Genomic DNA, 17,168 nt, shown 5'->3' on the forward strand with positions numbered 1-17,168 from the left:
TTCTAAACATGATCTTTTATTAAACACAAAACACTTTAGGCGGGATGATCGTTCTTCTCTTTTCCATGCATTGAATGTGAATGGTGATCAGTGATAGTCAAGTTCCATAATAAAAACAACACTATAAAAAACAACGCTACATTCTAAAAAAATACAACCCAGTGCTGCATGGGTAAATATTGGACAGAACACATGCTGGGTTGTTTTCAACCAACAGTTGGGTTAAATGTTTAACCCAGCCTTCTGGGCAGTAACCCAACTGCTGGGTCTAAACAAACCAATCGCTGGATTCGTCCATATTTTACCCAGCATTATTTAGAGTGTATAAAAGTATTACAACAGAGGTTTTCAAACATTTAAGTGCATAGCAATTAAATAAAAATTAAATGAATTTAATTTTTTTTGACCCACTTAATTGGAACTTAATTAGTATATTTTCATCTAATCTTTTCATCTTACAGTGTTGCTGAATGTTTATGGAAATTAAATGTATTTTAAATGTCATTTTTATTGAAACCTGTATGTCTTGTATTTAAATATATTTCTAAACACATATGGATAATGCTGAAATAATTTTAGATGTAATACTGAATAACACACTACAGAAAATTACAGTATACCTTACATGTGCTTTAGTATGTTAGTCTAAAAATCTAAATAAGTGTACTTTTTAAAGCGTGAGGAATGATACTTAAAACATGATCATTTCAACTGTAATTTAAAGTAAAACATTATTACAAAATGCATTTTTTAAAAGTGTACTTAAGTGTGTTAAGAAACAGTCATGAAAGTCAGATACACATTGGATTTTTGTTGGTCTAGCTGCCACCCACCGTCCCTGTGGGCAACGACACGCTGAAACATATCTAGCTGATATAAGGGGGCTGTGGTTTCCTCTTCTCGAATGATTTTTATCATTATCAGTCAGTACGGCGAAGTCTGGAAACCATTTTTGAAAAAGTGTTTTTTATTTTGAAAATCTTTTACCCTTTCACCCAGGGCTAAAACCAGAATAAATTAATGATTTAACAGAACATTACTCAAATAAAGTTAATGAACCTAAGAAATATTCACAAAGAAGTTTCTATCTTGCTTTCTTTTCTCATTCCACACCCACCTCCACCTCCGGTCTCTCTCCTCTGAATCTTTGCATCTCCTCCGTCTCCGCTCACGGTTGCCTGACTCATTGATTTGGGTGTGTGATTGATGGAAAGATCTGTCCCATCATTCCTGTCTCTCCCACCTTCCCTCTCCAATACCAATACCAGAACTTTTGTTTGCTAAATCACCGCATCTACCAGGCAGGCGATGCACTGATCTCCCCAGGCTCATTCCAGCACACTTATCTTTCATTCTGTCTCTACAAAATACTTCAGTGCTCCTCTGTCTTTCAGCTCTCTTGTGTTTCTGGAATGAGTCTGGAGATTTGATTTGTAACTGGTGATGTTGATTGTGTTACTCGGTTCTGTTTTGTACTATATTTTATAGTTCCACCTTGGTTTTAATGTCCAACACAGAAGTCGTCTTATGATTTTATGTACCCACTGATAGATATAGCATAAAGCATAGATTTTTATATGAAGCCTAAAATAATGTGTTCCATATTAATGTATTACTTTTTTAATACACTTATTTTGCAAAGCCATTAAAATAGTCATTATTGACGCAAGATATACTTGTCTGTTACCTTTTCATTTTGCTGAACACAAAGCAGTTAACCAAAAGTGAAAATTCAGTGAAAATTGACTCATCTTCAGGTCATCCATTAGTTTATTTCGTCATGTAACTTACTCACCAGTGGATCTTCTGCAGTGAATGGGTACCATCAAGTTCAAACAGATTTAAAAACATCACAATAATCCACAAGTAAACTACCTGACTATAGTCCATCAATTAATGTCTTGTAAAGTGAAAAAGCTGCATGTTCTGTCATTTGGACGTTTTAACTTTAAACCGTTGCTTCTGGTCGAAATGCATAATCCATAATGACGCTTCCTCCAGTGAAAAGTCCATCCCCTGTCGACTCCTCTCACATCAAAATCCACTAACGTTTTTGTTTACAACTGCTTTCTCTTGTAAATGGTGCTTGATCTGTTCATATTTCTCTCCTGATTCAAATGAGATGCCTTTTTCATTGGAAAAGGCAATATTACGGATAGAGGATTCGTATTTTAGCCCTAAGCCACAGTTTGAAGTTAAAAGGTCTTACTCATAAATTGGTTTATTACAAACGCATAGCATTTTGCTTCACAAGACATTAACTGATGGACTGGAGTTGTGCTTTTATCAGCTGTTTGGACTCTCATTCTGACAGCACCCATTCCCTGCATTAACCTTCATTCATTTATTATTATTTAAACATTTTATTTTTATTTTTAGCGAAGCAGTTTTTCATATAAAAAGTATATGAAGTTTGTAATGATAGTTGTCAGTCCACTAACGCTTGAAAGAGTGCTAAAAATCAAAAGTCGTTTTTTCCTCAGTTTCTCCTTGTACTTTCATACTCCCTTCACTCTTTCATCACTCCTGCTTTGCCTGTCAGCAGTTCTGCTCCTTTCTTTGTTTCTTTCTATTTCCCCCTCTCTCTCTGTCCCTCTCTTTCTCTGATGTCTCTGCCTGATGCACTAAGTGACAGACTATGCCAAGTCTGCCACCTTATTTAGATTCAGGCTAATTAAGAAAGCCAAGTGGGTTTTGCAGCACCACAAACAACATTATTCAGAAGTTGCGCCAGCTCTTTAACTGTCTCTCCCTCTCCCATCATCTCTTATCTACAGCTCAGAGCTCATCGGTTCCCAGCCCCTGTTCCCTGCGACAAGTGGATTTCAACCAAGGCTTAAATACTGCAGCATCAGGACCGCTTACACTTGACGTCTGCAGACCTGGTACGGCAATCACACCTGATCCGCTGCACAAGACGACAACATCAACTGCGTAGCGTCAGAGGAGGGAAAGCAGGTGAGAATTGGCATAGTCACACTATACATGTAAACGTGATGCAGTTTTTGTCCCTTCCTTGTGCATTGATTGTTTAACAGCTTCTAGACAACCTTGTTAAACAGTACATATGGAAAACTGCCTGTGTGCAAATTCCCTGCAAAAGCATTTGTTCCATCCGTTTGCAGTTTTCAACAAGAAAACCTGCCCCAATCTGACAGTCACTGTGGTTTGTTTTTGTAAATGATGATGGGCCTGTCATGTCTTTTCCTCTCTCTTATTTACACACATCGACACACACACTCAGCATGAAGAGAGATACCTGCCATCTCTTGTTTTCAAATACAGTCACACAAGACAATGTATTTTCATTTAGTTCGGTCTAGGAAGTGTACAGTGGTTTTTAAGGGTCCCACAGATGATTTCCGCGCTCTTCAACACTAAAATGAAATGGTTAAATGGCCTTGCTTTGCTTCTTTGAAAAAGGTCCTGCTCACTCATGCTTACCGCAGTCAGCTCAATGGCAGTGAGAGGCTTTAATGAGTCTGGACCACTGGAGCTCAGCTGTGACCCTCTTTACCCCCTCAGCCTTATAATGAAGACCATCGTTATAGCGCAAGTCCACAAATCACACACTGTGCTTTCTCGTTTCCTTCATAACAAATACTTGCAGAAAAAAATATAGTAAGTGTTAATAGAGACTGTTATAGGACTGAAGTCTACTACAAAATTAGTTCCATTTCTGGCATGTTTTTATTTTTTCTAAGGATTTTTTAAATACACTTTGTTGACAAATGAAATAATACAACAATTAAGAACTTGTACGTTATGAACAATAGTTCAATGAACAATAAAACCATCAACACGATCTTGAAACAATTTTTGTTGTTGTGGGGAAGGGTTAGAAGGAAGTTTGTATTTTTGTATTGATAAAGAATTTGCAGCTTACCTTCATGCAATGAACATTGTGCAAAGAAATTAGAGAGTTATTGAAAAGGAAAGATAAAAATGGATAAAGTTAAAAGTGTAAAAATAAATACTCATGACACTACCAATTATATATTATACATTATTAACAGCAATATATTATATTATTGTAAAATTAAATTAGAAATGAAGCTTAAAATGTGTCAAATTTGACACATTTTAAAAACATTAAATATTTTAATGTGCCAAGGACACATTAGAACTTTATCTTTGGTTCACTTCATTAATGAACTTTAATTAATAACTCTAAAATTTATTTGAAAGTGTTTAATTTATTAATTAATTTATTTTTCTTTTGCATAATTTGTTCAGTTTTGCTAGGTTAAATTCAGGTTAAACGTGCAAAAATAAACACTCACGATACTAATAATTTATATTATGATCTTGTATTTTTTATTCATTGATGTTATGCATTTGCTTTCCTTTTGAAGAAGTCTGTATATTATTATTATTTTCCATTATTAATGTTTTATTTAATAGTAAATTAAGAAAAGGTTCGGTGAAAGCACAAAGCAATTGAAAGCAAGACAGAGAGAGAAGGTTGTGTGGTTTGTGTGTAGATGGTGTGTGTTTAGAGGCACAGGTGACCTTCCATGTTTAATAAGAGGCCTAGAGGGCTCATTGGTGATCTTCCCTCTGGCTGTATCACCACAGGGGAAAAACTCATATTGCGTGAGGTGTCTCTCCTTGCCTGGCCCGTGAGAGGTGAATGTGTGTATGTATGTGTGAAATGGCTATTCTGTAATGACTGCTGTGGCACTCTGTTGACAGTAAAGGTCGGTCATGTGGAGCACATTAAGCCAGGACCTTTAGGGAAGGCACACAAACACAATGAGGGAGAATGAGTGTGTATGTGTGGTTCTGTGTCATGTGAGTAGCGACTGTACTATTGAGAAGAACATAATGGCTGCCTCTCCACCCACAGCGATTAACACAGGAACTCTATTATTACTGCCTGACAACAGTGCTTAAGAGTGCTGTTTACACCCCTGCCCCGCCCTGCCCTGCCTGGCTCTACTCACATCGACAAGAGCTGCAGCTCTGCCGTTACAGCCCCCTATCCTTCTCTCCCTCCTGGAATGCAGCTGGAGACGGGTTCCCGTCAGGGGGGATTCACTAAGAATGATTTGTGCACTTTCTTTACACACATATGCATTATTTTTGGGGGTTGGTTGGTAAGATGTTTTCGAAAGAAGTTCAACAAAGCTGATCAAACATGTGGTAGAAAACTGTTTAAATTATTATAATATTTGACAATAGTTTTTATGTTAATATATTTTAAAATGCAATTTATTCCTGTGTTGGCAAAGCCAAATTTTCAGCAGCCATTACTCTAGTATTCTTTGATGAATATAAAGAAAAGTGGGGGACAGCATTTATTTGAAATTCAAATCTTTTTTAACATTATAAATGTCTTTACTGCTGACTAAATGTTTTTATTTTCCAGTCTGTTTTTGCACAAAGCAGAAAGTACCATTGCGTCCACAAGAAATGCACAGAAGTGGTGTTTTATAATTGAATGAATCAGTATTTTTTAAATAATTGGTTGAATGAATGATTTACCGACTCACTCAAACTTAATTTGTTCTTAAATGAATCAGTGTTTTTGAACAAATTGGTTGAATGATTCACTGACTCACTCATCGTCACCTACTGGTGTAATGAACCTGCAGAAAAGTCCCAGAGCGTTTTGATTTAACTTAAGGATCCAAACTAACTGTTGTATTAAATACAATAATAATTTAAATGGAAAAAATAATGATATAATATAAATACCTTCAGGGCAGTACTATTTCAGCACAAGTTGCAGCACCTGACCAACTAATACTAACACCTACCTATTCTATCTATTTAAAAAAAAAAAAACTAGCTACATGTACTTTGCTGGCCTAACTGAGACTTGTCATGGCACTTGTATACTGCTGCACTCTCGATGGTCTCATTGCTTCTATTGTTCTCATTTGTATGTCGCTTTGGATAAAAGCGTCTGCTAAATGATTAAATGTAAATGTTCATTACACTGGTTAATGGTTGGTTTGTGAATAAAACTGGTTATTTGCACTGAACTAAGTGAGGCAGCTGTTGAATGTAGTGAATTTGACCCTCTGTGTTTCTCTTTGTCTGTATATCTCTCTATGGACTGTTCAAATCGGTGGCCAGAGCGCAATGAGTTTTTAAGAGGATTTTGATGTCGGACAGTGGGACTTACGTTTTATTTATCCAAGAGGCTATATGCTTGTGCATAGATGAGTCATTTAGATGTGGACATGGGCATCATCTGTGATATTGTCTCTCAGTGGGGGTTAATGGGCGGCGCAGCGTGTGGCGAGATTGTAACGGCTAAATCGTATCGTGTCTCTATCGTTGACCTTATTATAGGAACATTATGGTGCACTTTGACCATCTCTAATATTTTAATAGGTTTGATCCTTCTGCTCTCGGTAAAGCCTGTGTGTTTGTCTGAAAAGCCTAATTTCACAGGAAATATTCATTCCAACCTGCTCTAAAATAACTGAGATGTCAGTCAGCTCTGGCAACAGAACAATCTATTGTATTGCACCATCAGAGACACATTTTAAATGAATCGGCCTCGTTCATGACTGACAGTTAATTCTCTAATTACACAATGCTTTAGAAGCAACATTCAACATCATTCTGGTAAGTTGCTTTGGTTGGACGGGGCCTGACAAGAAAAGAAAAGAAATTAAAATGCTGTCCAACTTGCATTGTATTGGTTTTTAGTCAAATCAGTTTCTTTTTTTATAAGATGTACTTAAAGATTTCTAGAGGAAGGATGAACCAATTTGAGTCATTCTGTGCTCTCTCTTAAGAGACAAAAGGCAGCAATTGAGAGTTCTAATGAAAGTATTGATCAGAGGCCCGTCTCAAGCCATTGAGGTAGATGGAGTTTGTTTGGTACATAGTTGCAGTTTTGTTTTTGTCCCAGAGTATCTTAATGGCTCTGTATTGTGTAGTCATGTTGAAAACAGGCCCATGGTTCTCTGCTGATATGACAATACTGAGTCTAAATCTGGCTATGTTCAAGTTACATCAGTATATGCATCTGTTTTCGATCTTTAAGTCTATTGTCCATTTTCCTTGGCAGTGGTGGGTTGAAATTAATATATACATTAGTAAATGTTCTGTGCATTGTAAAAAAAATAAATAAATAAAAAATGAATTGGTGAGGAAAGAATCAAGGTAAAACAATAACATTTGAGGGAATGTTCCTTAAAACAGTATTTTAATTTTAAAGATTTAAAGTAACTCACATTCTCTAATATCTGTAACTAAAAAGCTTCATATACTGGATAAAATGTGATCATTTTTAGGGTCACATGACCATCGATTGGATATTTATTAGTTGTAGGGCTACATATGATAGCGGCCCAAACTGGATTTTAAAAGATTGGATTTTTATGTTCACACTGCTCAAATATAATCAGGTCTGTCACATGCAAATAAAAAATTGGATTTAGGCCACCACTAGACTGAATCCGACCTGGTAATAGAGAAGATAGAGACAAGTTTGCTAAAGACATTTGGATGTGAGAGAATATAACTTTCTTACAGAAGGAGAAGTGCTTTCACTTCACTCACACGGAATCAGTCACAGTCAGACTGTCAATGTGTGGCCGTCTGTGGCTATTTGACATGTGTGCCTGAGTTATTAGGGAATTTTATGCATAATGGCCAACCGGTCACTCAGAAATGAGCTGTGAGTTCTGAAGGCGAGACTCTCGCATAGCAGACATATAAGTTTTGAACAAGTCAGATTTAGTGTTGGGAAGTGTGAAACCATTCTTCCATTAACAGTTCTCACACATGCATTAGTTCACAGAATATCATACAGTACTTTGCAGAGATTCTTGCACTAATTATTTTGCAGCACTGCAATACTGAAACTGAATTAACAGCATGAAAAAGACATTGCGTCAAGTGTAGTCCAGTTCCAGAACAAATGGGTTTTTAGTGAATCAAAAAATATGCAGCGCAGCTACTCCTTTCTAGTTCTTTTAGTAAATAAAATGAAAACACAACTCAAGGAAAGGCGATTTGCGAAGATTCATAAAAAACCTTTATACTCATAAATGATTTTTATCATTATAGGATGTATGTGTACACACACTTCCAACACACATTTATGTTCAAACAACTAGTAAAGTGAATTTTGCATCCGATGACCCCTTTAAAGGGTATTGATGGAGCTGAACTGGTCATAACTGCTTTTTGTTCATGTTTAGTTTTGTGGGCTTACTCTCTTGTAACTGCGTAGTCCAGTAATAGTCTTGTGTGACTGCTATTAATATGTGTGTGATATTGTGTGCCATTCATACTGTAAGTGTATGTGAGGGGTGGTTTATTTGGTGTTGCTGTTGATGTGATGTCAGTAAAGCAGACCTTGTTGAACCCTGAGGCCCCGATATACTCATTGCAAAGTTATTTTTCCACTCTTCACTCAGAAGCAAACAGAAGTTGCAAATACCTTTACAGTGATATACTGTTAATGAACATCCTGACACTGTCCGTGCTGCTGTGAGCGGCGTTTAGATGAATATCCTATGCGGTACACGCTTTCCTCTCAGTAACAAAGTAAACACACAACAAAAATGAGAGCAGTGAGAAAAGAGAAATTAAGAAAAAATCTGATCAAAGTGATGTGGATATATTTGCACCAACTCTGCAATTCACCGGCATCATGTCAACAGATGTGGTAATTAAAATGCTATGATAGTTGAAATATGGCTATGTTAGACTATAGTTTGAATTACTCCCCTTTTTTGCATGACGGTACAGAATAAACAAATTTATTTTATGTGAGAGGTTAAAATATTAAGCAGCCCAACTGTTTTCAGCATTGATAATAATGAGAAATATTTCTTAAGCGTCAAATCAGCATATTAGAATAATTTCTGAAGGATCATGTGGCACTGAAGACTGGAGTAATGACTGAAAATTCATCACAGGAAATGTCTCCACTTTTAAATTGCAATAAAATTTCACAATATTATGGTTAAATAAATATAGCCTTATGAACATAAAAGACTTTGTTCAAAAACATTCAAACCTTGTACAGCCCCCAAACCTTTGAATGGTGTGTATATATTAATTAAAAGTACTAAAAAAAAATTAAATTGTTAAATTCTTCATCTCTTGTCAAATTCCTCAAACCATCTCAGATCTGGTGGCTGTGCATGTGGATCTCCATCCACTGATGAGAAGTGTTGCAACATGTGCTGTCTCTCCGTGTCGACGCGTAAGATTAATCCAAAGGCTTTGGTTTGAGCTACAAAGAACTGTCAGAAGAATAACAGTAATTCTTTATCCTCACATGTGTACACTTGGTCCTGTGTTATTCTGGAATCCACAAGCAGATGGCCTTGCATCTAAGAACGGTTTTGTTGGTGGGGGAGGGCATTATTAAACAGAGCACAAGGCTCAGTGATGAAACGACTAGTGGAAATCTCTCCCGAGAGTTTGTACGGATCGCATATCAGTGTGACAGACAGAGTAAACAGCAGTTTCTGCTGTGATTGATGCTGTTGTGAAAGATGTTAGACACACTGATACACATGTTGTAGATTGCAGGGCCAAAAGTGACTGAACAGGCGCTTATAGACACTTATTTTGTAAAATCAACAAGTCCTTAGAGACTCGATGGCAAGTAAAGTGCACAAACACGCACATGTCTTCTGAGGCGCGTCTAAACTGTGCTGTTCACACTCTCAGCCGTTCCACATGGTAAGTGACAGGCTTGCAAGGAGGGAGGGTTTTGTAATTGAATCGAAATGACAGATCGCTGGAGAAGCGAAGCTCAGAAGGACCCAAAATCCCGTGTAAGGTTCTGGAGTAAATGAATGTGAGAGAAGAGGTTTGAAAGGCTGTCTCAGTGTTTGGGACTGACAGCCGCATTTACTAACAGGTGTGTCTGTGAAATTGCCCTGTACATACAATAGCAGACAGGAGCAGATCGAATGCTGTTGCATGAATGAGTAACCAAAGTCAATCCTCTTCTCTTGATAGCCTCGAGTAATAGCTGTAACCATAGTCACAGATAATGATAGTAAATATCAAGACTTTGAATTGCATCTTTAAGGATTTTTTTCTAAGCTAGCTAGCATTTGATCCTCTTTAAGAAGCATTGTGTGGTCAAAAACTCTTATTGTAAATGATGTAATGATAGTGTGAATGTATGAACATTCACAGGTGCTTTTCTGTGAAAGTTTCTCTCTTTAATTGCAGTTTTGACTGTTGAAAATTGGTCACGAGGTAGTAACTTTGAATATAGAATGTGCTTGTCAATCTTTTACATAACTGAACTGTGTGTGAATGTTAACTCCAAGCAGGGCCAACAACCATATTGTACTGCTATATGCGCATAGCCTAAAACAGTAACTGTGCTTTCTTGTAATGGAGTACATAATGAACGATGTGTACTTTATGCATGCAGTATTATGATAAGTTGTCTGCCATTGTTGCTGATCCAGAGCCTGTGTTTTAAAAATAGCCATGTGTTTACTCAGCCCCACAGGCCAACATTCTCCATTAGTGCTGTACAGCTCATTCTACAGCTGCTGATTTACACACGAGAACTGCTTATTCTCTCCAAACATATATTTAATGAGTACAGCATCGCTCGCCAGATTGGCAGAATGGGAGCCAGCCATTTTAACTGCTTGATGCATAGCAATAACATTTAAGTCATAGAAAGTTGGGACAGTACATTTGTTTTAAAGGTGCATTCAGTATTTTTATTTATTTAATCATAGAAAAAAATATTTAAGATTGCATAAGCCAGATCTACTTTGTACTCTCTGTAACCCTCTTCTCACCAGACCCTTTTTTTCTTTTAAATCTCATATGATCACCAAAGAAATGAATGTAATATATTTTAAAATGCATTTTATTAATGTAATGTCAAAGCTGAGTTTTCAGCAGTCATTACTCCAGTCTTCAGTGTCACATGATCCGAATTCAGAAATCATTATAATTTGCTGATTTGCTGCTCAAGAAACATTCGTTATCATTATCAATGTTGAAAACAGTTACGTAATATTTTTGTATAAACGTTTTTTCTTTCAAGCTTGATCTTTGATTTTATGGTCTTATATGTCTGTCGTCATACATTACAGTAGAATCTACATCGTACTTCCTACAGTACATGTCGAAAGAAACTCAAGGCAAACTACTTTAAAAGTGACAGAATCTGGTCTCGGTATGAGATGATCTGTTGGAGCCAGAGAGAGTCAGGTGAGTTGAGCTCTTAGTGAGCACTCTGAAATGACAGAGTTGTAGCCGCATGCTGAGACTGATCTTGAGGTGAGAGCACTTGTGAGATGTGGAGACACAGACTGTCTTTCCATAGCTGAGGTGGTAATTAATATCAGGGTCTGGGGAGTGTGTTCTGGTGTTTCATTAAGAACTCCAAACTCTGCCGTGATTACTGGCTGCCCTCTCTGACTGAAGGTCCCTTTATGAAGTGAAGGACCAGAGAGCTTTTCTGCTTATTAATGGAGAGCATCTGAGGCCTGAAGGAGGTTGGTGGCTGTATTGAGCTGCTGTTTCTGAGAGCACTGCACAGGGGAGCATTTGTGTAGTCCCTATAGCTCTCATTTGCATGACCCCAACCGCTCGACAAACAACTCTATTAGGCAAACCTGGCCTGACTAATGGTTTTGGTGGACCTGTAGACCCCTGAGTCAAAACACAAATGGGCTGATGAGTCAGTGAATGTAGAAATGTCTTTGTAACACGAGCTGTGGACAAGAGAACTGGTGCATGACGCACTTCACTGAGTAAAGATATGAATTCTGATTGTCATTCAATCACTGTAATTCACATGATGTTAATGAAATGTTTCGTTTGTTGATCATAATGTGCACCAGTGGTGATAATTTAAAAGATTTGTGGCTATGAATCATAAAGTGACCTCTGCCCTTTTCACACTCCCTTTTACAATGATGTATGACATCAAATAGCATGAGTCATACAGTACGAAACTCTGCTGTAACACGACCTCACACTGTGATTCAAAGCATATTATGTTTGGAAGTACTGTATGTAGATATATACTGTATGTGTTATTATTTGGATAGAATAATCATTATGCACAGTAATTTTTGTTTAATGAAAGGCATGAGACACACAGAAAGATATAAAGAGCCAAGTGAGATGGTCTATAAAAAAAAATTAGAAGACAATTATTTTCAGTGCAAAGACACTTATCACTTAATGAACACTAGAAGCGCGTGTTGTGTCGTGACTATATCCGTCCCACTATAATGAATGATGAACGCCACAGAATTAAATTGACACTGACTTGCAGAGTGAAAACACAAGAAATTATTTTGCCCTTTTTGCAAAGTCTGTTGCAGTAAATAATTTACAAACATTGATCTGAACATCAGGGATGTGCTGCATTCAGAACTGAATCAGACTGCTTTTTAAATTCCAACTGAATTCCAAAATTTGAATTGAGGTCGAGGCAACAAACAGGATGCAGAATTGCAATTTGAATTTTTGAAGTATCATTCAAATAAACTGAGATTTAAAGAGTATTACTGTATTATTAAGTATTACTGCTGTAAGTGGCATTATATATATATATATATATATATATATATATATATATATATATATATATATATATATATATATATTATGAATTAAAAAATTAAATTATGATTATTTTAGTGCTTTTTTTGTAAAGAAAAAATTCATCACATTGCATTGGTTCTATGATTTTTAAAAAAAAAAATTTAATCATTATGATTGTGATTATAGTGATTTTTTTTAACAACGATTTTCCTAATCTAGGGCCCCACAAGCCGAGCAAGAGAAAGATAACCTAAAAGAACCCTGCTGAGTCCTATACAATCTGAACAGGTTTGCCAAGTCATACATTTCCAACTAAGAAGATTTAAATAGCGATCTCATTACCCTGTGTATCATCTGATTCATGTAGCACATAGACACACATTTGCACACTCAGGCTTTCCAGGTCATGGAACACCTCCACGTCCTCTGTCTTTCTGCGTATCCACAAATACTCTCAGCTGTCAGCTAATTTACAATGCTTTATGCAGCAGAATTGTATACAGTCAACAAATGCAGTTTGTTCATCTCAGAACATCGCAATTTTGTAATGCTGCTTAAATATTTTGTGATGTTTTGTGGTTCTGTTGTGCGAACTGAGAATGCTTAGATATTTGAATGTACATTTTCCCATGTACATGCCCAAGAATGAGACTGATTTCATGAGACTTGAGAGAGAGCAGGGAGAAAGAGAGAGTGAGAGAGAGAGATAAAGACAGAGATGGAAGAAAAGTGAGCCACAAGCAGCCATAAACAGCTTGACAAAGCATGAAATATGCATCCCAGATGAACGCAGACATCCTAAGGCATGAACTTCAGTAGCCTCTCATCCTCGGCACATTTCCACGAGCGGGTTTGGTGATTGTTTTTTCCCCCCTCGTTCTTTTTGGCTGAGTGAATTCGGCATTGTTTTTCAGTTGTTTCTGGATTATTATGTGTGCGCACTGATCTGATTATAGCAAAGATAGGTCAGCTTACATAATGGCACAGCTCACTAGATAAAAGAGAACCTCTCCTCCACGTATCACACACTCAACGTACAGAATACATCATACACATCCGAAAGAAAGACGGTTAGTATTTCCAGTCTGATGCGACAGAATGTATAGCATTTGATGTGAATAATCTTTGAAAACCAGACGTAGATGGTCACACCAGAAACACCTAATGCATTAGAAGTCGTAAAGCTGATTCTTTTTCTGCAATCTCACTCCTCCACTCTCAGATCTGTCTTTTTCTCTCTTTCTGTCGTGTGATAGGCATATCTGTGCCATGTTCTTGCAGGCAGATGCATGCGAGAGACCCCCTACCGATCTCTCGCTCACACAACCTCCAGATCACTCAATTCCCATCATTTCCCAAATATTCACTCTGTCTGTCTTTATAGCTTTTGAAGAAATGGCTCAGTTTCTCTATACTGCCATGTCAGTGATGGAAATAAGACGGATATTTGCTCACTTTTGGTTGTGTATTCTTTCTGTCTTTATCTCTTTTCAAGTGTTTGCCATCTAAAGCAGTATTTCCCAGCCTTTTTAAACTTATTTACGCCTGAGTGCCATTAGTGAGGTCTATGGACCCCAATCTTGAAATATATTGCTGTAAACAAATAATATACTAGCCTTTTCATTAATAGTGGCTATTATTCTGCTTTCAAGCAATCAATATTTTTGGTGAAAAACAGACTCACAAAGCAGCTCTCTCTCTCTTTAATGAGACACCTGATCTTATTTGTCTGAGCATTTTTGACATTTCTGGGGGAAACCATGCAGAAAACATTTCTCTGAGAAAGACCTAACGGCAAATTTATTTATACATCCAATCCAGTTGGGACATTTAACAAAAGTAATTTGAAGTTTTTGTAAATACCATTGGAATAGGAAATGTCACAGAGGAGCGATTACATTGTCATTTGTACAAAATGTTAACATAAACATAAAACTAAATGCATACAGCTTTTGGAAAGCTGAAGTTGCACCACAAGGACTTTGTAGAAAAGCATTCAAAGAAGTGTGCTTAATTGTACTGAATGTTCACTTTTGGTGTACTTCACCAAACATACATATGAAGAGTTTTTTTTCAGGCTCCATATGTTTATGTTAAGTTATTTCACTTAAATGGCTATGAAAAGAACCTATTCATTACCATGAAAGTGAAATTACTGAACCTACTACATAGGAGCCTGATAAAAATGCTCATTTTAGAAGAAAATTTCAAAAGGTACTTAGAGGCTTTTGCATCTGAACCCTTCATATACATACGTAGATGTGCTATACTTTTATTATTTAGAAAGTGACCAATAATTTGTTAGCATTGCATTGTGTTCTCTCATCACCACTGCTGCTACGTGAATATGACATATCACAACTCGGGAGAGTCAGAAGGCACTTAACTTCATTTATGATTTCCTGTCTGTCTGAACCACAGAAATAAAAGCAAACTATCTGATCCATATTGAATTGCATAGCATCATATGCTTTTTCCATTGCATCGTATTGCATTTTGTTGAATTGTATCAAAATCGGATTGCACTGCATGGGTGAATCGTATCGCATCGGTAGCTGCTTCATATGTATCTTCAATGTATCGTATCATTGGCTATGCATCGAGATGTGTATCGCATTGGCCTCAGTTATGGAGATGCACATATCCTGTGTAATTAAATATCTAATGGATTTTAAATGTACTAAATTGCATTTTCATCATTACATACCTCTAATAATTGTAAATATAAACACGTGACATATAGGACAAGTTTCAATAGAAATGACATTAATGTATACTTTAGTTTACCATAAATGCTTGTCAGTAGATTTTGCAGTGCACTTTATCCATATTTCAAAAATAAGTAATTAAATACAGTAATGAGTAATGAAATACATGTAAAGATGTCTTTCTTACAGTAAGTGGGTCAGCTAATTGCATTAATAGAAATTTAAACTACAATGCATTTTCAGTAAATTGCAAATGCAGTTACATGTCCAGAAAATTACATTCAGTTCCCACTTATACTGTTTTAAAGTGTTCTATTTCTAAAATAAGTGCTCTTTTTAAAAGTAAAATGAAATTTACTTCTTTTTCACAAGGGTAGGTCAAAAGTTTGCTTGGTCCTCACTTTTTTACTAAAACAGGGAAACAGCATCATCCTGATCCTGTTCAGTCCAGCTTCTTACAGAGGTGGAGGGCAAATGCAACCGTAATAGGACAAACATGACCTCATGACCGTCAGCCCAGTCATACAGTCAGATTAGCTTCTCTGGGAACAACAGCACAGCCGCAGGGAACTCGTGCCGTCACTACGACAACAAGAGAGATGGACCTTACGCAAGGGCCAGACACATAATACAGAGGCCTGAAAACAGGAAACTCGTGATGCTACTCGCACACACACGCACACACAAACAACACGCTGCAGTCTAGGGACTTCTTGTTAGCTCAAGTCATACATATCTAATTAAAACAAGGAGGCAGCCAATTAGGCAAGAGACCTGATGACAGAATTAACATTTCAAAGAGCAGAGGAATGAGGGGACGAAAGTGAGGGAGAGGATATGCGGTAATAAAAAGGTCAAAAGAAGGAAGCAAAGAAAACAAATATTAGGGGAAAGGTATGAATAGGGGTTTAGACAGCACAGTAAACGTCTAATATGACTTCCTCGTTGCTCTGATCTTGTGCCTCATGCGGTGCAGAACCCAGCAGGGTCTTAGCACCATTATTTAAAGAAGAGTGCTCAACATGCTCCACTTCTGAAGGGCGGAGGACAGCCGCTTCTCCAGCCGCATACTAAAACATCAGTTCACAGAGACACACTTGAGAGGCTGAGCCTGGGAGGGTTTGAAATGTAGCGAGAGCTTCCCAAGATTTCTGAGGCAGAAAATTAAACAGATGGCAAAAACACAAACAGAGGGCCGTTTTTCCCAGCTGTTTTCTCTTTCTTGTTTTTTTTAAGTGTTAAGTGGAACTGTGTTTTCTCTCTAAAATCATATTATCTTTCGTTTAGTATCTGTGCAATCTTTTCTTCCTCTTTATCAGTGTCTCTATTTTTGTGTAGCTCCTTCTTCTGCCTTAAATGTGTTGGCTCTTTTTTCACACAGAAGCAGAATACTAGTGTCAGACCTATTTGGAGTGCTAATTTACTCTTGCAAATGTGCAGCGCTGAATTTGGAGAGCAAGTTCAAAGTCAAAGTCAACTTTACTGTCATTTTTAGCACATCACATGACAATGGATAAAAAAAGGAAACAGTTTCTTCAGGAAAACAACAGTGATGCATAGGAGACTCACAAGGACGAAAAAGACAACAGTACAATAAATACAGACAATAATACATCAATGTACACAGAGTAAAACAGAATTGACAATGAGTAGATCATGTAAATTGTAGCAGAAGTTGAGTACAGTTATTACTGTTATTAAGTGAATATAATATAAAGTTTTGCATTTAAGTTATGTAATAGAAAATTATACTTTTGAATGAGCTATTGCTACTTTGGTTCGTAGGTCAACCTTAGTGTGTGTTTACACTTGTAGTTGGGTTTTGGTTCTTTTGGTCTTGTCCAAAAAAGAAAATAAGACATTTAGTACTGGTTCACTTAGCGTTTATAGACACTGAACCAAAAGATACAAAACAAAAGGCATCAGTATACCATCACA

At 36.9% G+C, this 17,168-nt stretch overlaps 1 protein-coding gene across 4 annotated transcripts in view; it reads left to right on the forward strand.

Moving 5' to 3' along the window:
* The window catches only part of LOC131536191 (protein phosphatase 1 regulatory subunit 29), a 110,658-nt gene that overhangs the window by 32,400 nt on the left and 61,090 nt on the right, over positions 1-17,168 (forward strand). For all 4 annotated transcript variants that reach the window (XR_009269883.1, XM_058768946.1, XM_058768947.1 and 1 more), the window contains one exon: positions 2,778-2,958. The gene's annotated coding sequence lies outside the window, so the exon portion shown is untranslated. The remainder of the gene's footprint in view (positions 1-2,777; positions 2,959-17,168) is intronic.

Source organism: Onychostoma macrolepis, chromosome 03 (assembly GCF_012432095.1).
Source record: "Onychostoma macrolepis isolate SWU-2019 chromosome 03, ASM1243209v1, whole genome shotgun sequence".
NCBI lineage: Eukaryota > Metazoa > Chordata > Actinopteri > Cypriniformes > Cyprinidae > Onychostoma > Onychostoma macrolepis.